Raw genomic sequence first — 26939 nt, 5'->3', positions numbered from 1 at the left:
GACTTCCAGGTCCCCGGCAACGGCGCCAATGTTCCGAGAGTTACCTGAAACTGTAGGTTGATCTCGAATGAGATCTTCTGTACTGGTCGGAGATGACGTGTCCGGCTGGCGGGTGGCGGCCGGAGCTGTCCTGTCCGACTTATTGGACTGGCTGGTGCTGCTGATCATTTGTCACCGGAGGGTGGTGCTACCTGCAAGGGACTCTGATGCTTAAGTTAGCAAGGGTATTAAGCAGGTTTTTAGTAGAATCAGAGTATGAGTTATACCTGGGTGCTCCAATGTATTTATAATGGTGTAGAGTGACCTTCTTAGATAAGACAAGTTAGTTATCTTATCTTATCTTATCTTATCTTATCTTATCTTATCTTATCTTATCTTATCTTTGAGCGAGGTCATCTTATCTTCAAGGGAACCGCCCTTATCTCTAGAGCCTTGGGCTACCTTTAGGATTTGGGTCGTGTTCCTCTGTTGGGCCCTTATTGGGCCTTTCCTGGTGATTTGGCCGAACTCTTTGAAAAAAAGTCAGATGGCCTGACTTGAAGAGGTCGGTCGTCTCGTCAGTAGAACATCTCGGGTCGGACAGCTCGACCCAGGGTATGAACAATCGGTATAATCAATGAACATTCTCCACTTTCCATTTTGTCTTTTCACCAATACCACGTTAGTTAACCATAGTGGATATTTTACCTCCCTTATAAACCTTGCCTCCAATAAGGCTTCTACTTATTCTTCTATGACATGTGTTTGCTCTGGTCCGAGCTTTCTGTGCTTCTGCTGAACAGGTCAGGAACCTGGGTACATAGCAAGCCTATGGCACACCAGGTCGGGATCTATACTGGGCATGTCTAGGGTTTCCAGGCTTTTTCCTCAATAATTTGATGAGTTGTTTCTTTAGGCTCTCCTCCAGGTTCTCCCCTATGCTCGTTTTCTTGTCGGGGTGGTCTCTGATTTGTATCTCTTCCATTTTACCCTAAGGTTGAGGTCGTAGTTCTTCTTGAACTTGGAGTCCACCTAACTCAATCGTATTGACTTCTTTGCCTTCCGAGTTGCCCTTCAAACTAAGGCTCTCATTATAGGATTTTCTTGCTAACTTTTGATCTCCTTTGATGGTGGCAATCCCTTCAGTTGTCGAAAATTTTATGCAAAGATGTGGGGTGGAAACAATAGCCGCAAGTCGATTTAAAGTCATCCAATCTATTAGGCCATTGTAGGCTGAGCTTACATGACTACTATAAAGTCGACACTTAGTCTCCTTTACCTAGCACATTTTTCGAAGGTGGTGTACAATGAGATGTAACCCAGAGGTCGTATTGGGGTGTCTCCCAGTCCGAAAAGGCTGTCTGGGTATGCCCTTAGATCTTTTTCCTCTAGCCCGACCTCGTCAAAGGCAGGTTTGAATAGAATATCCACCGAGCTACCTTGGTTTACCGAGGTTCAATGGAGGTTGGTGATGAGTCCATATTTAACGGTAAATTTTGGCTTGAATTGGACGGATTTCATCATATAAACTCACACTTAATCACTAAAATAGCATATTTTGTTATTCCTCTCTAATTTGAACCTAAATGTGAAAAAATGTATTTTTGTACTTAAATTTATCATTTTAATTCCACTTTTATTCCATTCGGTGCCATGATATATTTTGTGAGTGATTCCAAGCCCAATAGGCAAAAATGGCTAGGCAAGAGTGGAAGGAAGCATGCAAAATGGGAGATTTCATGAAGAAAACAAAGGAGAAGCACACAGTCAAGTGTGCGTACGCACAACCCTCTGTGCGTACGCACAAGTGAAGAATCAGCAAGTGTGCATACGCACACATCTGTGCGTACGCACAAGTACCAGCGCGTAACTTCATTAATGAAGCACGTGGCTCACGATTTTAGGGGCTTCTTGGCCCAATTTTTGGTGTTTTTAAAGCTGATTGGGTGCTATATCAAGGGTACTTCATTTCATATCAAAAGCGGAGCTCAGTTTTACATTTCATAATACACTATTAGGAGTAGGAGTAGTTTTAGGTTAGCTTAGAAAATTCTTTCTTAGGCTTTTATTAGGGTTTATAGTATAGTTGCTCATCTACAATTTTGATCTTGGATTTTAGTTACCTCTTTTTTAAGTACTCTTTAATTCTCTCTTTAATTATATTACATTTACTCTTGCTTTCTTATAATAGAAGTTATTTTGTTAGTTGCTCAATTTTGATTTCTTGAATCTTTTGTTTATGAATTTGGTCTTTTATGATTTATATATGCTTAATTGAGTTTTTATTGTTGATATTATGAATAGTTTGGTACAGTTTTCATTTTCCTTTGCAATTTGCCATGTTTTGTTATTTTGCCCACCAAGTGTTTGTGAAAATGCCACTTGAAAATTTTGAGTAGATTTTCATACCTTGGCTTGAAAAATGAGTTCCTAGGATACTAGAGTCATAATGTTCAATATTTAGTGGTAATTCTTGGGTTGTTATTTGACTCTTGTTTCCATTAATGCTAGCTTTTTACTAAGTTAATTAGTAAATTAGCTAGGACTTTTGGATTAAGGTCAATTATGCTTGCTTGACTTACTCCTCGATGTTAGGGGTTGACGAAGTGAGATTAACTCATTATAATTGCCATAGTTGTGGTTATGACGATGATAGAATTTCTTAATTCTCATTCCCAAGTCAAGGCTCTTTTATGTATTTATTACATTTTCACTACTTTTGATCTTATCTTCTTTTAATTTGCTTTAATTGCCTTTTAATCTTTAGTAGTTTTTTTATCCTTTAGTTCTTTTTAAATTTCCGTTATATGATTGACAACCTCCGTATTTCACAACCAAAAGTATGCGCCTAATTTGCATAGTCCGAGGGAAGACGACCCGAGACTTAAAACTCCCGATTTATAGTTGTTTTGGATTGTGACCATTTATATTTTGGTTCGGAACTATACTTGCAACGAAACTATTTTGTGAAATTCCGAGTCGACGTTTGGTTCTTCATCTAGTTTTTGGCACCGTTGCTGGGGACTATGCAATTGGTGTCGTATTTTTTGTTGTTGTAAATATGTGAATAGTATAAATAGCTTACTTTTTGGTTATTTGGTTGTTTTCATCAATACTTAGGTGTTTGTTTTTCTTGTTTATTGATGTCTTTTGTTTTTATTTTTTACTTTCTCTATGAGTTATCACCCTTGTTGCTTGGAGTTTGGGTGTGATTATATTGTAGGGTATGATGACTTCAAATTTGGATTCCATTATGGAATGGGAGAATCAATTGAGGGAGGAACCGTATGCGTATGAGCAACACTCATGGCAACCACCTCTCCCATGTTACAATGAGCCCAACCCTCCCTAAAGTTCATACCAAACCCAAATATATGAACGGTATCTCATACACAACCCTTAACTACCAAACCTTTAAGCACCACACCTTCCACCTCTATGGAATCTGAATGTTTATATCCCTTGCTACCAACCATATGAACCATCACCTCCTTACACACCACCTCAATACACTCACCACATAACACACCTTTCAACTAAACAACCTTTCTCCCAATCATTGAACCTTCTTTTTCACCTAAATGTGAAGTTCTCCAACCCTTGCCCCAAGAACAATAAGACCTTCAAGCTTTTCTCCAAGAGTAAGAAGAATTCTGAAAGAAGTAAGGGGAGTTCATGGCTACCATAGCCGAAGCGGTGGACAGCTTGGCCCTACTACGCTCAAGCAATTAAGACGTCCCCCTTGAGGAATATGGAGAATCAACTAAGGAGTGTTGTGAGGAGGAGAACATGGAGTCTAAAATAGAAGAAGTAGAGTTAAGGCTTGAGTCACAAGAGGAGGAAGGTAAAACAATTGAACCGAAAGAGGTAAATGAAGAATTGAGGGAACTTGATCAAGAAGTGGATTCCATCATCAATGATTTTTTGTCCACCTTGATCGATCCCCTCAATGATCTTGATTAACCTTCCCCCTTTGAGTTTGAGAGAGATATGGAAGTAGACTTCACACAACCTCCTAAGTATAGATTGAATGGTAGTAGGGAAAACTTAGAGAAAGTTGGTAAGGAAGAGCTAGAAAAGGGTGGTAAGGAAGAGGTAGACACCCAAGAAGTAAAGGCATTCATGCAAGAGTCCAATAGAATGACTCCAATCCAAGGGCAATTTGAGTGGGTAACAATATCCTCAATGAGCTTCATAGGTCCACATCAATTTGCTATCTTGGAAACGGATCACTAACTTAAGATCCTTCTTGAAGTGTTCAATAATGAAGAAATGGGTGTTGGTTGCCAAAGGAGTTAAAGGCTCACCAAGGAAGCCAAATCAAGAAGTAGAATTCGAAAGTGGTGCAAGGTTCAATTAGGAGGAGTCCAAGATTTAATTGGGTGCTTCAAAGGTGATTTGGGAGTTTGTTCATCCAAGTGCAAGAGCAAGGATCAACAAGAGGATAAGCGAAAAACTAGAGTATGGGATCCCGGTATAAGTTCCAATGATCAACAATCTTGGGTCCTAATTGCTTGCTTGAGAGCTTGATGTACTTCGTTTGGGATCCCGGAGGATTTTGGAAGAGCAAACATGGGTGGCAACTGGTATGCGAAATTGTTACTCTGAGGTTGTAAAATTTGTTGTTCGTCCTCTCGCTGGCAATGGTGCCAATAACTGGTGCACAATACCATGGTCCAAACATAACTTCACAACTTCGCATAACTAACCAGCAAGTGCACTGGGTCGTCCAAGTAATAAAACCTTACGTGAGTAAGGGTCGATCCACGGAGATCGTTGGTATGAAGCAAGCTATGGCCATCTTGTAAATCTCAGTCAGACGGATATCAAATGGTTATAGTATTTTCGAATAATAATAATAATAAATAAACAGAAAATAAAGATAGAAATACTTATGTAATTCATTGGTGAGAATTTCAGATAAGCGTATAGAGATGCGTCCGTTCCTCTGAACCTCTGCTTTCCTGCTGTCTTCATCCAATCAGTCTTACCCCTTTCCATGGCAAGCTTTCTGTAAGGGCATCACCGTTGTCAATGGCTACATCCCGTCCTCTCTTGTGAAAATGGTCCAAATGCTCTGTCACGGCATGGCTAATCATCTAGAGGTTCTCGATCATACTGGAATAGGATTCACCCTCCTTTTGCGTCTGTCACTACGCCCAGCACTCGCGAGTTTGAAGTTCGTCACAGCCATCCCTTCCCAGATCCTACTCAAAATACCACAGACAACGTTTAGACTTTCCGGATCTCAAGAATGGCCATCCATGGGTTCTAACTTATACCACGAAGATACTAATAACTCGGACTCGGTCCCCTGTATTAGATATCTAAGAGATATTCATTCTAGCTTGTTTGCATGTAGAACGGAAGTGTTTGTCAGGCACGCGTTCATAAGTGAGAATGATGATGAGCATCACATAATCATCACATTCATCATGTTCTTGGGAACGAATGGATATCTTAGAAGCGGAATAAGTTGAATTGAATAGAAAAACAGTGGTACTTTACATTAAATCATGAGGAACAGCAGAGCTCCACACCTTAATCTATGGAGTGCAGAAACTCTACCGTTTGAAAATACATAAGTGATAATGGTCCAGGCATGGCCAAATGGCCAGCCCCCATGAAAGTCTAAGATAGCATAAAACTGATCAAAGATCCCTAATACAATAGTAAAAAGTCCTCTTTATACTAAACTAGTTACTAGGGTTTACAGAAGTAAGTAATTGATGCATAAATCAACTTCCGGGACCCACTTGGTGTGTGCTTGGGCTGAGCTTGAAGTTTACACGTGGAGAGGTCATTCTTGGAGTTGAACGCCAGTTTGTAACGTGTTTCTGGCGTTCAACTCTGGTTTGTGACGTGTTTCTGGCGTTTAACTCCAGGCTGTAGCGTAGAACTGGCGTTCAACGCCCTTTTGCATCGTATAAACTCGGCCAAAGTATGGACTATTATATATTTCTGGAAAGCCCTGGATGTCTACTTTCCAACGTAATTGGAAGCGTGCCATTTTGAGTTCTGTAGCTCCAGAAAATCTACTTTGAGTGCAGGGAGGTCAGAATCCAACAGCATCAGCAGTCCTTCTTCTACCCCTGAATCTGATTTTTGCTCAAGTCCCTCAATTTCAGCCAGAAAATACCTGAAATCACAGAAAAACACACAAACTCATAGTAAAGTCTAGAAATGTGAATTTAACATAAAAACTAATGAAAACATCCCTAAAAGTAACTAGATCCTACTAAAAATATACTAAAAACAATGCCAAAAAGCGTATAAATTATCCGCTCATCACAACACCAAACTTAAATTGTTGCTTGTCCCCAAGAAACTAAAAACAAAATAGGTTAAAAAAAGTGAATATATAATGAATTCCAAACTTATCAATGAAGATTAGCTTCAATTAGATGAGCGGGACTTGTAGCATTTTTGCTTCTGAACAGTTTTGGCATCTCACTTTATCCTTTGGAGTTCAGAATGATTGGCATCTATAGGAACTCAGAATTCAGATAGTGTTATTGATTCTCTTAGTTCAGTATGTTGATTCTTGAACACAGCTATTTTATGAGTCTTGGTCGTGACCATAAGCATTTTGTTTTCCAGTATTACCACCGGATACATAAATGCCATAGACACATAATTGGGTGAACCTTTTCAGATTGTGACTCAGCTTTGCTAAAGTCCCCAATTAAAGGTGTACAGGGTTCTTAAGCACACTCTTTTTTGCTTTGGACCTTGACTTTAACCGCTCAGTCTCAAGTTTTCACTTGACACCTTCACGCCACAAGCACATGGTTAAGGACAGCTTGGTTTAGCCGCTTAGGCCAGAATTTTATTCCTTTAGGCCCTCCTATCCACTGATGCTCAAAGCCTTGGGATCCTTTTTATTACCCTTGCCTTTTGGTTTTAAGGGTTATTGGCTTTTTGCTCTTGCCTTTTGGTTTTAAGAGCTTTTGGCTTTTTTCTGCTTGCTTTTTCTTTTTCTATTTTTTTCGCCATTTTTTTCTGCAAGCTTTGTATTCACTGCTTTTTCTTGCTTCAAGAATCATTTTTATGATTTTTCAGATTATCAAATAACATGTCTCCTTGTCATCATTCTTTCAAGAGCCAACATATTTAACATTCATAAACAACAACTTCAAAAGACATATGCACTGTTCAAGCATTCATTCAGAAAACAAAAAGTATTGTCACCACATCAAAATAATTAAACTAGTTTCAAGGATGAATTCGAAACCATGTACTTCTTATTCTTTTGTTTTTAAAACATTTTTCATTTAAGAGAGGTGATGGATTCATATTCTCTACTTTAAGGCATAGACACTTAGACACTAATGATCATGTAATAAAGACACAAACATAGATAAATATTTAACATAAGAAAACGAAAAACAGAAAATTCAAGAACAAGGAATGAGTCCACCTTAGTGATGGTGGCGTTTCCTTCTTGAGGAACCAATGATGTCCTTGAGCTCTTCTATGTCTCTTCTTTGTCTTTGTTGCTCCTCCCTCATTTTTCTTTGATCTTCTCTATTTTCATGAAGGATGATGGAGTGCTCTTGATGTTGCACCCTTAGTTGCTCCCAATAATTGTGTGGAGGAAAATGTATCCCCTGAGATATCTCAGGGATCTCTTGATTTGCAGTCAAATGTTCTACCACTGAGCTATAGACCCTTAATGGAAGCTTTTGTCTTCCCTTTCCTCTTTTTAGAGGTTTCTCTGGCCTTAGGTGCCATCAATGGTTATGGAAAACAAAAAGCTTATGCTTTTACCACACCAAACTTAGAATATTGCTTACCCTTGAGCAAGAGAAGAAAGAATAGATGAAGAAGAAGATGTGGAAGAATCTAAGATTATGAGGAGGGAAGGTGGGGATCCTGTGGGGTCCACAGATCCTGAGATGATCCTGTGAGGTCCACAGATCTTGAGGTGTCAAGGATTTACATCCCTGCACCAATTAGGCATGTAAAATGCCTTTGCATGCAATTCTGGCATTTAAACGCCGAACTGATGCTTGTTTTGGGCGTTCAACGCCCAGATGCATCATGTTTCTGGTGTTGAACACCAGTTCTATGCTTGTTTCTGGCGTTGAACGCCAGCCAGATGCTCCTTACTGGCGTTTAAACGCCAGTAAGTCCTTCCTCCAGGGTGTGATTTTTCTTCTGCTGTTTTTGATTCTGTTTTCAGTTTTTCTATTTATTTTGTGACTCCACATGATCATGAACCTAATAAAACATGAAAGAACAAGAAAAATAAAATTAGATAAATAAAAATTGGGTTGCCTCCCAACAAGCGCTTCTTTAATGTCAATAGCTTGACAGTGGGCTCTCATGGAGCCACACAGGTGATCAGGTCAACTTTATAGACTCCCAACACCAAACTTAGAGTTTGACTGTGGGGGCTTTAGTTGACTCTGTACTGAGAGAAGCTTACTGTGCCTCTTTTCCATGTTTACAGAAGGATGTCCTTGAGTTTTAAACACAAGGGAGTCCTCATTCAATTGAATGACTAGTTCACCTCTGTCAACATCAATCACAGCTCTTGCTGTGGCTAGGAAGGGTCTTCCAAGAATGATGGATTCATCCTCATCCTTCCCAGTATCTAGGATTATGAAATCAATAGGGATGTAAAGGCCTTCAACCTTTACTAATATGTCCTCTACTTGTCCATAAGCCTATTTTCTGGAATTGTCTGCCATCTCTAATGAGATTTTAGTAGCTTGTACCTCAAAGATTCCCAGTTTCTCCATTACAGAGAGTGGCATGAGGTTTATTCCTGACCCAAGGTCACATAGAGCCTTCTCAAAGGTCATGGTGCCTATGGTACAAGGTATTAGGAACTTTCTAGGATCCTGTTTCTTCTGAGGCAATCTCAGTTGATCCAATGCATTTAGTTCATTGGTGAACAGGGGAGGTTCATCTCCCCAAGTCTCTTTACCAAATAAATTGGCATTCAGCTTCATGATTACACCAAGGAACTTGGCAACTTGCTCTTCAGTAACATCCCCATTCTCTTCAGAAAAGGAATACTCATCAGAGCTCATGAAGGGCGTAAGGAGGTTTAATGAAATCTCTATAGTCTCTAGATGAGCCTCAGAGTCCTTTGGTTCCTCAGAGGGACACTCCTTGTTGATCACTGGACGTCCCAGGAGGTCTTCCTTCTTGGAATTCACGTCCTCCCTTTCCTCCTTGGATTCGGCCATGATGGTTATATCAATGGCCTTGCACTCTCCTTTTGGATTTTCTTCTGTATTGCTTGGGAGGGTACTAGGAGGGGTATCAGTGATCTTCTTACTCAGCTGGCCCACTTGTGCCTCCAAATTTCTAATGGAGGACCTTGTTTCATTCATGAAACTCAGAGTGGCCTTAGATAGATCAGAGACTAAGTTTGCTAAATTAGAGGTATTTTGTTCAGAGTTCTCTGTCTGTTGCTGAGTAGATAATAGAAAAGGTTTACTATTGTTAAACTTGTTTCTTCCACCATTATTAAAGCCTTGTTGAGGCTTTTGTTGATCCTTCCATGAGAGATTTGGGTGATTTCTCCATGAGGGATTATAGGTATTTTCATATGGTTCACCCATGTAATTCACCTCTGCAATTGCAGGGTTCTCAGGATCATAAGCTTCTTCTTCAGAAGATGCCTCTTGAGTACTGTTGGATGCAGCTTGCATTCCATTCAGACTCTGAGAAATCATATTGACTTGCTGAGTCAATATTTTATTCTGAGCCAATATGGCATTCAGAGTATCAATTTCAAGAACTCCCTTCTTCTGAGGTGTCCCATTACTCACAGGATTCCTCTCAGAAGTGTACATGAACTGGTTGTTAGCAACCATGTCAATGAGTTCTTGAGCTTCTACAAGCGTTTTCTTTAGGTGAATGGATCCACCTGCAGAAGTATCCAATGACATCTTAGCTAATTCAGACAGACCATCATAGAATATATCCAGGATGGTCCATTCTGAAAGCATGTCAGAAGGACAATTTTTGGTCAGTTCCTTGTATCTCTCCCAAGCTTCATAGAGGGATTCACCTTCTTTTTGTCTGAAGGTTTGAACATCCACTCTAAGCTTACTCAACTTTTGAAGAGGAAAGAACTTGGCTAAGAAAGCCTTGACCAGCTTATCCCAAGAGTTCAGGCTATCTTTAGGTTGAGAATCCAACCATATTCTAGCTCTGTCTCTTACAGCAAACGGGAAAAGCATGAGCCTGTAGACTTCAGGATCTACTCCATTAGTCTTAACAGTATCACATATCTGCAAGAATTCAGTTAAGAACTGAAAAGGATCTTCAGATGGAAGTCCATGAAACTTGCAGTTTTGTTGCATCAGAGAAACTAATTGAGGTTTAAGCTCAAAATTGTTTGCTCCAATTGTAGGGATGGAGATGCTTCTTCCATGTAGATTGGAATTTGGTGCAGTAAAGTCACCAAGCATCTTCCTTGTATTATTATTATTTTTGGCTGCCATCTCCTCTTCCTGTTCAAAAATTCCTGTAAGGTTGTCTCTGGATTGTTGTATTTTAGCTTCTCTCAGTTTCCTTTTTTGAGTCCTTTCAGGTTCAAGATCTGCTTCAACAAGAATGTTCTTATCCTTGCTCCTGCTCATATGACAAAGAAGGGAATAACAAAGAAAATATGGAATCCTCTATGTCACAGTATAGAGATTCCTTTGTGTGAGTAAAAGAAGAAAAGAATGTAATGTAAAGAAGAATGGATAATCCAAACACAAGGGTGAGGATAGGAGCAGAGATATAAGGTGAAGAGAAGTGTTAGTAAGTAATTAAATAAATAGAAGAAGATGAGAGAGAGAAGTTTTCGAAAATAATTTTTGAAAAGGAGTTGATGATTTTCGAAAATTAAAGGGGAAATAAAATTAAAATTGAAATTTAAAACAATTAATTAATTAAAAAGAATTTTTTGACAAAGAGGGAAGTATTTTCGAAAATTAGAGAGGGATAGTTAGTTAGGTAGTTTTGAAAGAGATAAGAAACAAACAAAAAGTTAGTTAGTTAGTTGAAACAAATTTGAAAATCAATTTTGAAAAGATAAGAAGATAAGAAGTTAGAAAAGATATTTTAAAATCAAAATTTTTTTTTTGAAAAAGATATGATTTTTGAAAAAGATAAGATAAAAAGATATTTTTGAAAAGATATGATTGAAATTAGTTTTGAAAAAGATTTGATTTTTAAAATCACAATTAATGACTTGATTCACAAGAAATCACAAGATATGATTCTAGAACTTAAAGTTTGAATCTTTCTTAACAAGTAAGTAACAAACTTGAAATTTTTGAATCAAAACATTAATTGTTGAAGATATTTTCGAAAATTATGAGATAAAATTAAGAAAAAGATTTTTTTTTAATATTTTAAAAATTTTCGAAAATAAATAAGAAAAATAAAAAAGATATGATTTTTGAAAAAGATTTTGAAAAAGATAAGATTTTTAAATTGAAAATTTGATTTGACTCATAAGAAACAATTGAATTTTAAAAAATTTTGAAAAAGTCAATCCAAATTTTCGAAATTTATGAGAGGAAAAAAAAAGAAAGATATTTTTTTATTTTTGAAATTTTTTATGATGAGAGAGAAAAACATGAAAAATGATGCAATGCATGAAAATTTTGGATCTAAACATGTGATGCATGCAAGAACATTATGAATGTCAGGATGAACACCAAGAACACTATGAATGTCAAGATGAACATCAAGAACTTATTTTTGAAAAATTTTCAAGAAAAGAAAACATGCAAGACACCAAACTTAGAAATTTTTCATGTATAGACACTATGAATGCAAGAATGCATATGAAAAACAAGAAAAGACACAAAACAAGAAAATATGAAGATCAAACAAGAAGACTGGCCAAGAACAACTTGAAGATCATGAAGAACACTATGAATGCATGAATTTTCGAAAAATGCAAAGAATTTTTTAAAAAAAATGCAATTGACACCAAACTTGAAATTGACTCAAGACTCAAACAAGAAACACAAAATATTTTTTATTTTTATGATTTTATGATTTTTTTGAATTTTTCAAAAATTAATGTGAAAAAAAAAATAAGAATTCCAAAATCTTTAAGAAGAATTCCAGGAATCTTTCAATATTAGCCTAAAGCTCCAATCCAAGGGTTAGACATGGCTTAATAGCCAGCCAAGCTTTAGAAGATACAAATCAGGCATATAACAGCTGATACTTCATCCAACTTCATATACATGCCTTTTATGTAGACAAGTGGAAGCCTCAATCCAAAAGAATTTGGATATGGCTTTACAGCCACCCAGGCTTCAACATGTTACCATGAAACTCTAGAATTCATTCTTAAAAATTTTGAATAATTTTCGAAAACAGATGAGAAATTTTTGAAAGAATTTTGAAAAATTTTTGAAAATAAAACAAAAAGAAAATTTACCTAATCTGAGCAACAAGATGGACCGTCAGTTGTCCAAACTCGAACAATCCCCGGCAACGGCGCCAAAAACTTGGTATGCGAAATTGTTACTCTGAGGTTGTAAAATTTGTTGTTCGTCCTCTCCCTGGCAATGGCGCCAATAACTGGTGCACAATACTATGGTCCAAACATAACTTCACAACTTCGCATAACTAACCAGCAAGTGCATTGGGTCGTCCAAGTAATAAAATCTTACGTGAGTAAGGGTCGATCCCACGGAGATTGTTGGTATGAAGCAAGCTATGGCCATCTTGTAAATCTCAGTCAGGCGGATATCAAATGGTTATAGTATTTTCGAATAATAATAATAAATAAACAGAAAATAAAGATAGAAATACTTATGTAATTCATTGGTGAGAATTTCAGATAAGCGTATAGAGATGCGTTCGTTCCTCTGAACCTATGCTTTCCTGCTGTCTTCATCCAATCAGTCTTACCCCTTTCCATGGCAAGCTTTCTGTAAGGGCATCACCGTTGTCAATGGCTACATCCCGTCCTCTCTTGTGAAAATAGTCCAAATGCTCTGTCATGGCATGGCTAATCATCTGGAGGTTCTTGATCATACTGGAATAGGATTCATCCTCCTTTTGCGTCTGTCACTACGCCCAGCACTCGCGAGTTTGAAGTTCGTCACAGCCATCCCTTCCCAGATCCTACTCGGAATACCACAGACAAGGTTTAGACTTTCCGAATCTTAGGAATGGCCATCCATGGGTTCTAACTTATACCACGAAGATACTAATAACTCGGACTCGGTCCCCTGTATTAGATATCTAAGAGATATTCATTCTAGCTTGTTTGCATGTAGAACGGAAGTGTTTGTCAGGCACGCGTTCATAAGTGAGAATGATGATGAGCGTCACATAATCATCACATTCATCATGTTCTTGGGAACAAATGGATATCTTAGAAGCAGAATAAGTTGAATTGAATAGAAAAACAGTGGTACTTTGCATTAAATCATGAGGAACAGCAAAGCTCCACACCTTAATCTATGGAGTGCAGAAACTCTACCGTTTGAAAATACATAAGTGATAATGGTCCAGGCATGGCCGAATGGCCAGCCCCCATGAAAGTCTAAGATAGCATAAAACTGATCAAAGATCCCTAATACAATAGTAAAAAGTCCTATTTATACTAAACTAGTTACTAGGGTTTACAGAAGTAAGTAATTGATGCATAAATCCACTTCCGGGGCCCACTTGGTGTGTGCTTGGGCTGAGCTTGAAGTTTACACATGGAGAGGTTATTCTTGGAGTTGAACGCCAGTTTGTAACGTGTTTCTGGCGTTCAACTCTGGTTTGTGACGTGTTTCTGGCGTTTAACTCCATACTACAGCATAGAACTGGCGTTCAACGCCCTTTTGCGTCATATAAACTCGGCCAAAGTATGGACTATTATATATTGCTGGAAAGCCCTGGATGTCTACTTTCCAACGCAATTGGAAGCGCATCATTTTGAGTTCTGTAGCTCCAGAAAATCTACTTTGAGTGTAGGGAGGTCAGAATCCAACAGCATCAGCAGTCCTTCTTCTACCTCTGAATCTGATTTTTGCTCAAGTCCCTCAATTTCAGCCAGAAAATACCTGAAATCACAGAAAAACACACAAACTCATAGTAAAGTCCAGAAATGTGAATTTAACATAAAAACTAATGAAAACATCCCTAAAAGTAACTAGATCCTACTAAAAACATACTAAAAACAATGCCAAAAAGCGTATAAATTATCCGCTCATCACAACACCAAACTTTAATTGTTGCTTGTCCCAAAGCAACTGAAAATCAAATAGGATAAAAAGAAGAGAATATACTATAAATTCCAAACTATCAATGAAACATAGCTCCAATCAGATGAGCGGGACTTGTAGCTTTTTGCCTCTTGAATAGTTTTGGCATCTCACTTTATCCATTGAGGTTCAGAATGATTGGCATCTATAGGAACTCAGAGTTCAGATAGTGTTATTGATTCTCCTAGTTCAGTATGTTGATTCTTGAACACAGCTACTTTATGAGTCTTGGCCGTGGCCCTAAGCACTTTGTTTTCCAGTATTACCACCGGATACATAAATGCCACAGACACATAATTGGGTGAACCTTTTCAGATTGTGACTCAGCTTTGCTAAAGTCCCCAATTAAAGGTGTCCAGGGTTCTTAAGCACACTCTTTTTTTGCTTTGGACCTTGACTTTAACCGCTCAGTCTCAAGTTTTCACTTGACACCTTTACGCCACAAGCACATGGTTAGGGACAGCTTGGTTTAGCCTCTTAGGCCAGGATTTTATTCCTTTAGGCCCTCCTATCCACTGATGCTCAAAGCCTTGGGATCCTTTTTATTACCCTTGCCTTTTGGTTTTAAGGGTTATTGGCTTTTTGCTCTTGCCTTTTGGTTTTAAGAGCTTTTGGCTTTTTCTGCTTGCTTTTTCTTTTTCTATTTTTTTTTCGCCATTTTTTTTTCTGCAAGCTTTGTATTCACTGCTTTTTCTTACTTCAAGAATCATTTTTATGATTTTTCAGATTATCAAATAACATGTCTCCTTGTCATCATTCTTTCAAGAGCCAACATATTTAACATTCATAAACAACAACTTCAAAAGACATATGCACTGTTCAAGCATTCATTCAGAAAACAAAAAGTATTGTCACCACATCAAAATAATTAAACTAGTTTCAAGGATGAATTCGAAACCATGTACTTCTTATTCTTTTGTTTTTAAAACATTTTTCATTTAAAAGAGGTGATGGATTTATATTCTCTACTTTAAGGCATAGACACTTAGACACTAATGATCATGTAATAAAGACACAAACATAGATAAACATTTAACATAAGAAAACGAAAAATAGAAAATTCAAGAACAAGGAATGAGTCCACCTTAGTGATGGTGGCGTTTCCTTCTTGAGGAACCAATGATGTCCTTGAGCTCTTCTATATCTCTTCCTTGTCTTTGTTGCTCCTCCCTCATTGCTCTTTGATCTTCTCTGTTTTCATGAAGGATGATGGAGTGCTCTTGATGTTCCACCCTTAGTTGCTCCCAATAATTGTGTGGAGGAAAATGTATCCCCTGAGGTATCTCAGGGATCTCTTGATTTGCAGTCAAATGTTCTACCACTGAGCTATAGACCCTTGATGGAAGCTTTTGTCTTCCCTTTCCTCTTTCTAGAGGTTTCTCTGGCCTTAGGTGCCATCAATGGTTATGGAAAACAAAAAGCTTATACTTTTACCACACCAAACTTAGAATATTGCTCGCCTTTGAGCAAGAGAAGAAAGAATAGATGAAGAAGAAGATGTGGAAGAATCTAGGATTATGAGGAGGGAAGGTGGGGATCCTGTGGGGTCCACAGATCCTGAGATGATCCTGTGAGGTCCACAGATCTTGAGGTGTCAAGGATTTACATCCCTGCACCAATTAGGCATGTAAAATGCCTTTGCATGCAATTCTGGCGTTTAAACGCCGAACTGATGCTTGTTCTGGGCGTTCAACGCCCAGATGCATCATGTTTCTGGCGTTGAACGCCAGTTCTATGCTTGTTTCTGGCACTCCTTCTTCTACCTCTGAATCTGATTTTTGCTCAAGTCCCTCAATTTCAGCCAGAAAATACCTGAAATCACAGAAAAACACACAAACTCATAGTAAAGTCCAGAAATGTGAATTTAACATAAAAACTAATGAAAACATACCTAAAAGTAAATAGATCCTACTAAAAACATACTAAAAATAATACCAAAAAGCGTATAAATTATCCGCTCATCAGCAACTCAAGGATGAGTGGAAGCATAAGCCACTTTGACACAAGCTTCACTCAAAAAGTCCAACTTAAGGACTTTAAACCAAAGTGTTAGGTGGGAGACACTGATAAACCACTATTTCATGGTTTTTCTTGTGCTCAATTGAGTGGTTTTTATTAACTCTTTACCCACTTATTCATACTATTTAAATGGTTTTACATTTGCCTTCCTAATTATGTGCTTTGATTGAAAACATGCTTCTTTGGCCTTAAATTTCCTATGTTTAATCCTATCTTATTATCATTAGATGCCTTGATATGTGTGTTAAGTGATTTCAGAGTTTATAGGGTAGGAATGGCTCAGAGGATGGAAAGGAAGCATGCAAAAGTGGAAGGAATACAAGAAGTTGGAGAAATTGCTAAGCTGTCCAGCCTGACCTCTTCGCACTCAAACGACTTTAACTTTAGCTACAAAGGTCCAAACGACACGGTTCCAGTTGCGTTGGAAAGCTAATGTCCGGGGTTTCGATTTGACATATAATATGCCCTAGTTTCCCTGACGCTAGGTGACGCAAACACGTGCTCCACGCGGACACGTCGCAGTGGCGAAAATCAGCGTGGCAGATTTCTTCTCCAGCGATTTTTAGGCTATTTTCAACCCAGTTTGTGGCCCAGAAAACATAGATTAGAGGCTATAAAGTGAGGGAATCCATTCATTCAGAAGAACAAGCTTTCATATTCATAATTTTAGGATTTAGATGTAGTTTTTAGAGAGAGAGGTTCTCTCCTCTCTCTTAGGGTTAGGATTTTAGGATTTCTATTAGTTTAGTTCAACTCATCTTCAGTCACAGGTTCAATATTCCTTTTATTTTATATTTCTCTTTTACTTTCATATGCTTTAATGCTTGTATTAGTTATGTTGCCTAATTTGCTTATAAACCATCCATGTTAAGGATTCTTTTTATTTGATATAATTTGAGGTATTTCAGAATTATGATTGCTTTCTTTTATTTATATAAATAATTTAGATTTTTCCCTTTTGGCTTTGGTTGAGTCATTGGAGATACTTGAGTTATCAAACTCATTGTTGATTGAAAATTGGAATTCTTCAAGAATTAATTCGAGTTCCAATAACTCTAGCCTTTCCCAAGGAAAGACTAGGACCTGAGGAATCAAAAATTAATTCATCCACTTAATTTACCTTCATAGTTAGAGGTTAACAAAGTGGGAGAAAAATCCAATTCTCATTACAATTGATAAGGATAACTAGGATAGGACTTCCAATTCCTCATACCTTGCCAAGAGTTTATTTTATAGTTATTTATTTATTTTATTCTTCTTATCATTTAACATACTGCTTCCTTACTTTCAAAACCCCCAATTTACAAGACTCATAACCAATAATAAGAACATACTTTCCTGCAGTTCCTTGAGAAGACGACTCGAGGTTTAAATACTTCGGTTATCAATTTTTAAGGGGTTTGTTACTTGTGATAACCAAACGTTTGTAAGAAAGGTTAATTTCTTGGTTTAGTGACTATACTTGCAACGAGAATTTACTATAACTTCTAAACCATCAATCTTCAGTTCTTCAAAATGGTGCCGTTGCCGGGGAATTGCAAACGTGTGCCTTATTATTGGTTATTGTAAATATTTACTTTTTGCTTGTTTATTTGTTTTTTTTTTTGTTTTTTTTTTTTTGCTTTTTTTTCATAAATTAAAAGGTTATTGGTTTTTATTTAGTTATTAAAAAAAATTTTCAAAAATTTTTCAAAAATTTAGTTATCTTATCTTATTTCAAAAATCAAATTTCAAATTTCAAAAATTTAATTTTCAAATTTAAAATTTAAATAACCTTTTAATTTAAAATTTGTTTTTATTTTTGTTTTTAATTTTTATTTACTATTATGAGTTCTCACCCCTCTCACTTTGAGTTTGGTTCCAATGTTGTTGCAAGGAATGGAAATTATAACAGGGACATGCATCGAGGTCAAAACAATCAGAGATGGAAGGAGCCACGAGGATCTAATTAACCCTTTCGACAACATCACCTTCCAAAATACCATGGACAACGACCATCCTACAATGTATGCCAAGACAATAGATATGGTAGACCCCTTGTAGTTACCAGCAAGCTCCATCATATGCCAATAAACCATCTCCTCAACACAACTTTGAACCACCATACTCACAAGCCCCTTACCACCAAACACCACCATATAACCCTAATCCTTATCCACCACACCAACCACCATATGAACCACGCCCAGAACCACCACCTCAATATTCACCATCTCCATATCCATCAATCCAAGAGCACTATGATCCTACTTATGATAGCCAAGCACAACAAGAATCAAAGGATCGTCTCAAGGAAACAGTGGAAAGATTTCATGCAACCCTTCACTAATTGAATCAAGCGATAAATCAATTAGCTTTCCGACGTTCGGATACTCAAGGAACCCCATGGCTTCATGTGGACAATCTAATGAAGAACGTAGTATGAAGGAGACATTAGAAACTCCGGTGGACAGCAAGGAGCATGAATTTGTACTGGAACAAGTGGAGGAAGCCGGAATTATTGAAGAAGAAGAAGTGGTTGAAGACTTAGGAAATACTGAACCTCCTTGGAAAAGTCAAAACATAGAGCCTCCTTCAAAGACGTTTAAAATTGATGTTGAAGAGGGTGTACAACCTCCAAGACATATCATGGTTGAAGACTTTGAAGAGGTTAATCAAGAGATGGATTCAATCATTGATGAATTCTTATCCGCAATTGAATCCTCTCCCATTGAACTTGACATGGAGATGGAAGAAGAAAAAGCACAACCTCCCACACTCTTAGTGAACAATGAAGAGGAGATTAAATTGGAAGACAGCTACCGAGAGGAAGAGGTTGAAATTGAAGAAGCTTGCAAAGAGGTGGAAGCTGTTAAAGAAGAGCCCAGAGGAATGGAGCTTGAAATCACCTTGCCGAAGTTATTGAAGACCCCTCCCCCTAAGTTGCCATCATCCTTCACAACATTCAAGTGGGTAAAATTCATATCCCTTAGCTTTCTAATTCTACTTGAATATGGGCTACTGGAGACGGATGGTCAACTTAGAGCTATTTGTGGCATAAAGAGTAAGAGGAAGATGGTCAGTGGTAAGAATTGTCCTGCAAGATTCATTATGGTTGGAAGCTTTAAGTTTAAACGCAAAGGTTGGTGTAAAGCTCAACTAAATGGGTTTAGGAAGTTGGTTGGCCGCTTTAGTGAGAATTCAGATTGCTTGCCACCCGGATGGAATCATGATGATCAACAAGAAGATGGGTGCAATAGCAAGGTTTGAGATCCTGGAATCTGTTCTGACATCCAACACCCCGAGAGCCTAAGAATCTGTTTGAAGCTGCTCAAAGGATTTACGTGCCTAGTTTGGGATCCCGGAGGCCATTGGAATTACAAACATTGGTGGGGATTCCTAGATGAATACAAGCATAAGCCACAATAACAAGAAGCTCATCAAATGTCCAACTTAAGGACTTTAACTAAAAGTGCTAGGTGGGAGATAACCCACCATGGTATGATCGTTCCTTTTTCAATTTTATTTCGTTTTGTTTGTTTTTATTTTATTTTATTTTATTTTCATTGAACCTGGAATTATTTATTGCATCTACATTAGCATTGCATTCTGCATACTGCACATATATTAAAAAAAAATCTCGCACGCGACGCGACAACGTCGCCGATGCGTCCGCGTCACCAGTGCGTTTGGAAGAAAAGAAACGTGAACAAAGAGTCACGCGAAAGCGTGGCTGGAGGCGTGCCTTTGGCACAAATTGATCCACGCGACCGCGTCATGTGGGAAAACATGCCTCCCACGCGTCTGCGTCACCCACGCGAACGCGTGCCCTGCAAAATCGACGTAAAAATGTGTTTGGCAGTAAGTTATGATGGAGTGGGGCTGGACTCGTGCTAGAAGCACAAGCCCTCCCACGCAAACGCGTCACCCATGCGTCCGCGTCGTTTTACAAAATCAGGCCATTCACGCGATCGCGTCAACCACGCGAACGCGTCACCCCAAATTTTGGCAATAAGCAAACTAAACAGAGAGTTGTGCGAACACGAGGCTGCTCTCACGCCACTAGCACAAATCAAGTCACGCGTCCGCGTCACTTGAGAATATCGCCAATCACGCGAACGCATGAACCACGCGTCCGCGTCGCATGCGTCGCACAACTTATCCAGATCAGCGCCAATTATCTTATCTTTTCTTTTCTAATCCTAATTTCTTCTATCTTTTCTTCTTTCTCTCTCCTTTCTTACTTTCTTTCTCTTCATCTTTTTAACTTCTCATCCTTTTTCACTTTTATTTTATTTTATTTAATTTATTTGCATACTTTCATTCATTGCATTTTAATTTTATGCATATTTTTATTTTTTTTTTAAATTTATTATTTTACCATTGGTGTTCAAATGTTCTTATTCAACTGTTACATCTTTTCTGGTATTTTCTTGGTGCTTATGACTTGTTTTATTCTGATTGGGTAACATTATTTAAATCAATGCTAATTTTTTATGATACTTGTACTTCTCTTGCATTGATATGAACTTATACTATCTTGCATTACCCACATTCCCCTCTCCTTTGTTGCAAATTCTGCACCACTGGTATGCCATGTGCTTCTATTGTTTTCTCACTTGTATGTTGTAGCTACCATGTAATTGAGACCCTCATTATTTGGCATTAACCAACCCATGTTTTATTTGTTTTTTATCTTTGTTTTGGGTTACTTTTCTTCCCTTTTTCTTTCAGGCTGGCCACCGAAGACGGAAAAAGGGAGAAACTTCTAAAAAGGGAGACAAACAAGTCCATCTGCACAATCCTTGAAGAAAAGCATCAGTTGGAACAACCCGTCCACCTGCACATCTTAGCATGCACCGAGGACGGTGCAATCTTTAAGTGTGGGGAGGTTGATACCGATCTCCATGGGTTAGTTATTTTCTTCTCAACACCAATATTTTATTTAGTACATTGTTACATTTGCATGTTTCATTGCATGATTTTTTGATTTTATGCATTTAACTACTGCTTGGTTGAGAAATAATAAGTTTCTTTTTAAGATCCTATCTTTTGAAAAATTTTACTAATTTAAAATCAAAATTTTTGTGTTAAATTTGTTTGAAGTTGTATTTAGAACATGGTTTTTGAGCCAAAGAACAAACAACATGTGAGATTTTGAGCTTATTTATATGGTTACATTATTTAACCATAAATATTTTATTCTTGTGTGTTTTCTTCTCTATGATTGCAATCTCTGCTTTGTTCCATTCTATATGTCCACTATTTAGTGTATTTACATGCTTGCATATGATTGAGGCCATTATTTGTTATTAGCTCACTTATCCCAAATAACCCTACCTTTTACATCACTCTTGTTAGCCACTTTGAACTTTATAACCCCCTTCTATTTCATAACCATATTACTAGCCTTAAGCAGAAAAGCAAAATAAAAATCCCAAGTTGAATCCTTGGTTAGCTTAAGATAGATATTGTGTATAATTTAAGTGTGGGGAATTTTATGGGAACATGGGATGATATGAAAAAGTAGGAAATTAAATTATTTGAAAATTTGGAAAGCATGCTCATGTGAAATCAAAATAATTAAATTACCATGTGCATTGAAAAGAGAAAAAAAAAGAGAAGAAAAATATATATTAAGTAATTAAATAAAGGGATACAAAAAAAAGAGAAGAAAAGAAGAAAAAATAATATTACCCCAAATGCAAGATAAAAAGAATCAATGCACATGGGACAAAAATTCAAAAATAAGTTTGATACATGAGCATGTAATACAAAAGTGGGAAAATTTTGGGTAGCTAGGTAAAGTATTTTAAAATTGTATAAAGTATGTATATATGTCAGGTGAGATCTTAGACTAATCAATGATTCACTTTATAAAGCCCACTTGGCCATACATATATACCTTTACCTCAGCCCCATTACAACCCTAAAAAGACCTCATGATATTTGTATTGGTACATTAAATATTTTTTGATTGGTTAGATGAAGAACAAAGTTTAGAAAGCATGACTAGAGAAGAGTAGAGTGAATTACCCTAGACACTTGAGAGTTAGAGTGATATACACTACCAGTAAGGGTTCAATGCTTGATTCTATGTTCCCTGCTTTCATAAGCTGTCTTCTTACAAGATTACTTGTCTTTTATTGTATGATTTAAATTAGTGGAATCTAACTTATGTTTGTCTGGAAGAACCTATTTACTCTTAACCAAGTAAGTAAAAGCATTTTGCATGTAGTTGCATTCACATATATAGGTTGCATTGCATTGCATGAGTTTTACATGTTCCTGCTCATTTATTTTATCTCCTTCAACTAAGCATGAGGACATGCTAATGTTTAAGTGTGGGGAGGTTGATAAACCAGACATCCCACCGTGGTAATATCCTTCTAACTCCTCTCTTCTTTTAGCATTTGCTTATTGAATTTTGTCCCTTTGATTAGCTTAGTTTGATTGGATTCTAGGTTTAATTTAGTAGCATTTTAGTTTGATCACGTATTTTTTAAGAATGATATGTTTTGGGGTTGAAAACATTTGATTGATATCATGCTTGGTGTCTTAGAGACATCAAAATTTTTGGAGAAACAGAGCATTGTACGTACGTACACTGCTCCCAATTTTTGACATTTGTGCGAACACACCCACCTGTGCGTATGCACACTCATTTGCACACCCTTTTCCGGGAGCGTTTGCACCTTCTTGTGCATTCGCACCCCAGCACTTTTTCATTCTGTGCATACGCACAGCTCTTGTGTGTACGCACACATGATCCTTTTTTCTGCTAAAAAAAGATTTGCTTTCTGTGTGTGCGCACCTAGGTGTGCGTACGCACACTCGTTATCACCCTTCCTACCGGGAGCGCCCAAACATCCTTGTGCGTCTGCATCCCTTGCGTTTTTTCCTTTTGTGCATATGCACAGACCTGTGTGCGTATGCACAGGCGTCGAACTGGGCAGCAATCAGAAAGAAACCCAATCGCGCCAGAAACCCCCCAATCCCTTTTCTTCTTCGTCTAGCCACACCCCTTCCCCATCCACCACCCCCATTCATTATCGCCACCACCGGCGCCGCCAATGACGCACCGCTCGACCTCCTTCTTCTTCTTCTTTCTTCTTTCTTCTTTCTTCTTTCTTCTTTCTTCTTTCTTCTCTCTTTCTTCTCTTCCCAGTGTGCCTGTCCCTTCTTCCTTATGCCAGGCCACCGACTCTGTCTCCGGTAAAGTTTTGCCGCTGTAAGCTCTGCAGTGGTCACTACCAGTGCTACTGCTACATCTTCTTCTCCTCCATTCTTCAACTCTTCAATTTTCAGGTTTTAATCTTCTTTGTTTTGTTTATTTGCTTGCTTAATTTTCATTTTGTTTATTTAATTTTGGTAATCTAGGTTAGGTTTAGATGACTTAATTGGTTATTATTGAATTACAAGTATTCGATTTCTAATTTATGGGTTGTTGATGCTTGAATTGTAGCTTGAAATGGTTGAATATATGCATTGCACACCAAGTATTTGCTTAAATGCCTAAATGAATCTTGAGTTTAATTCGTATGTTGTAGCTACTATATGTCTTAAATTATATTCTTGTTTGGCATTTTATCCAAGAATTGTCCACTTTTGAATGCTTATGATGATATTTGGAGTTGAAATTTCAATAATTTACTTGTTTATTGCTTTGTGTTGCTAGCACCAAATTGATATAGAAATTGACATTTGATTTCTTATTTGGTAAAATTTTGAACAAGTGCATATTGAATTTAGTGAATTGAATTGAATTGCTTATTTATCATGGTTTTTAAATCAAGATAACCATATAACAAGGTCCTTGTTTCTTTGTAATGCTTTGCATTTATTTGAGTTGACTTGACTTGATTCTTATCAAGCTTGTCACTTTTTGCAACAAGCACCTTCTCCATGTGATTGTTTCATTATTCTTGAGGATGAATAAGTAGATTTCTTTTCATTATTGAATTGGTTATTGTTTGTTGTGCTAATTTTTATTAATCTTGCGCTTTCACTAACACAATTTCAATATCCAATATTTCCTAAATTAAATTTACTCTTGCTGAAATTACCTAAGATTGCTTGTGTTTAATTGATGCTTATTCATTGCGTGCAACTTGGGTCATTTAATTGAGGAACTCATACTTACTTTTTGATTGTGTGGTTGCCGTTTTAACCGGCCAATTTGTGTGTTCTAACCATGCACATTTAGAATACACACATTATATTTTATTATGACATACTACTATGAATTCTTCCTCAATTCATGTTTACCTGTTTTATACTGCAGCCCGAGCCCCAGCATCCGTCAGCTGAAGGTGGAGTGCTTTAGAGCCAGTCTCCCCGGATTGTGTTCGCGCATGGAGGACTGTACAACGCTTTGTGGGGGAGGATTCGCGATTTTTGGGGTGTAAATTTTTTTCTGAACACTTTGCACTTTATTTTTGTTTTCTTTTATTATGTTTCTATGGATATTTGGAGTACTTTTGACTATTGCATTGCATTTTTTTCTGGTATATATATCTTAGTTTATTCATAGTTTTATTTCTAGTTATTGCATTTTTGCTTTTGCTTGGTATATTTTATAGATAGAAGTTGTGATTGGATATTGTGAATAGTATAGCACCTAGTTCAATTTTGTCCTAATTGTTCATGATAATTTTTGGATAGTGGAAATTAGGAAAAAAACTAGAAATTTTTGAAATTACATCCATCACATCATATATACATACATAAAAAATAATTTTGGTAAAAACAACAAAAATTTTCAAGAGATCTCTTTTAGGGCATACCATTGATTTGATTTGGAAAATTATTTTTAAGACTTGCTTGAATGGTTTTTGTAGAACATAGAAGAGAGATAAAACAAATAACCTTGTGAGTTGTTGAGCCTATATTGTATGGTTACATATTTTAACCACAAATTTTGTTCTTGTGTGCTATGCTCCTTCTATGATTGTAATCTTGGTTTTGCTTGATTCTGTATTTCCAATAGTTGATGTTTGAGTGCATTGAGCATGATTGAGCCCATCTTTGAATTTAAGCTCACTAAACCATATGGACATACCCTTGCATCGACCATTATTAACCCCTTTGAGCCTTATTAACCCCATTGTATTTAATATCACCGCATCACAACCCTAAGCAGAAAATCATGAATTACCTTGATTTGTATCCTTGATTAGCTTAGGTTGAGAAGTGTGTTGCATTTAAGTGTGGGGACATTTTGGAAAACATTGGTAAAAGAAATGAAGAAAAATTTTATTTTGGGTATTCATTGAAAAAAAATTTGAAAAATGGGTGCACATTCATGTATCAACTTACTTTAAACATATGCATTTGTCATAGAAGAAAAGAAGAAAAAAATTAAAAAAAAAATAAAAAGAGAGAGATGCATATGAAAGATTTATGAATAAGGAATGCATATGTGGATTTGAATGAAAAAGATACATGAATGTGTATCAAAAGGGAGGAATGGGAAGTTAGGTTGCATAGTTTTGTGATTTGGTTGATATAGGTTGAGTGAGATACTTGAACTAGTCAAAGATCCAATTCATTAGCCCACTTAACCATATTAATCCTACCCTTACCCTAACTCCATTACAACCCTCTAAAGACCTCATGATATTTGCATTATTGCATCAGATAATTGTTGATTGTTAGATGAATAGCAAATCCTAGAAAGCATAATTAGAGGAGACTTGAGTGATTAAACCCTAAACACTGAGTGATTAGAGTGTATATATATCCAGTGAGGGGTTCGATTGCTTAATTCTATGTCTCCATATCTCTGATTTTATGTTTTTTTGCAAGTTGCTTCATTTTGAAATTCGAATCAATTCTTTGGATTTTGATCACATTTGCAATATTTCTTTACTTTTAGCCCTATATGTCCATGTGCTTACTTGGTTATTTGTTGATTTGTTTTCACCAAATCAATAGGACACTATAGTATAGATAGACATAGATAGCATTTAGTATACTTGCATGCAAATAGATAGTTGCATTTAATAAGTTGTTTACCCTTTGATCATTCTCATTGTTTGTGTTTAGCATGAGGACATGCTATTGTTTAAGTGTGGGGGGATTGATGAGTCCATATTTGACGGTAAGTTTTGGCTTGAATTGGATAGATTTCATCATATAAACTCACACTTAATCACCAAAATAGCATATTTTTGTGGTTTCTCTCTAATTTGAACCTAAATGTGAAAACATGCGTTTTTGTACTTAAATTTATGATTTTAATTCTATTTTTATTCCATTCGATGCCATGATATATTTTGTGAGTGATTCCAAGCCCAATAGGCAAGAATGGCTAGGCAAAAGTGGAAGGAAGCATGCAAAATGGGAGATTTCATGAAGAAAACAAAGGAGAAGCACACAGTCAAGTGTGCGTACGCACAACCCTCTGTGCGTACGCACAAGTGAAGAATCAGCAAGCGTGCGTACGTACACATCTGTGCGTACGTACAAGTACCAGCGTGTGACTTCATTAATGAAGCACGTGGCTCACGATTTTGGGGACTTCTTGGCCCAATTTTTGGTGTTTCTGAAGCTGATTGGGTGCTATATCTAGGGGACTTCATTTCATTTTAAAAGGGGAGCTCACTTTTACATTTCACAAGACACTATTAGGAGTAGGAGTAGTTTTATGTTAGCTTAGAAAATTCTCTCTTAGGTTTTTATTAGGGTTTATAGTATAGTTGCTCATTTGCAATTTTGATCTTG

The 26939-nt window shown here is 37.1% G+C and overlaps 1 non-coding gene across 1 annotated transcript; it reads left to right on the top strand.

Moving 5' to 3' along the window:
* Window positions 1-9941: 9941 nt before the first annotated feature.
* On the top strand, window positions 9942-10049 carry LOC112725856 (small nucleolar RNA R71). Its single transcript, XR_003164937.1, has one exon. It is a non-coding gene; the product is annotated as a small nucleolar RNA R71 (small nucleolar RNA).
* Window positions 10050-26939: the final 16890 nt, after the last annotated feature.

This window comes from Arachis hypogaea, chromosome 11 (assembly GCF_003086295.3).
Source record: "Arachis hypogaea cultivar Tifrunner chromosome 11, arahy.Tifrunner.gnm2.J5K5, whole genome shotgun sequence".
NCBI lineage: Eukaryota > Viridiplantae > Streptophyta > Magnoliopsida > Fabales > Fabaceae > Arachis > Arachis hypogaea.
This window is presented reverse-complemented; position numbering and strand designations above follow the sequence as displayed.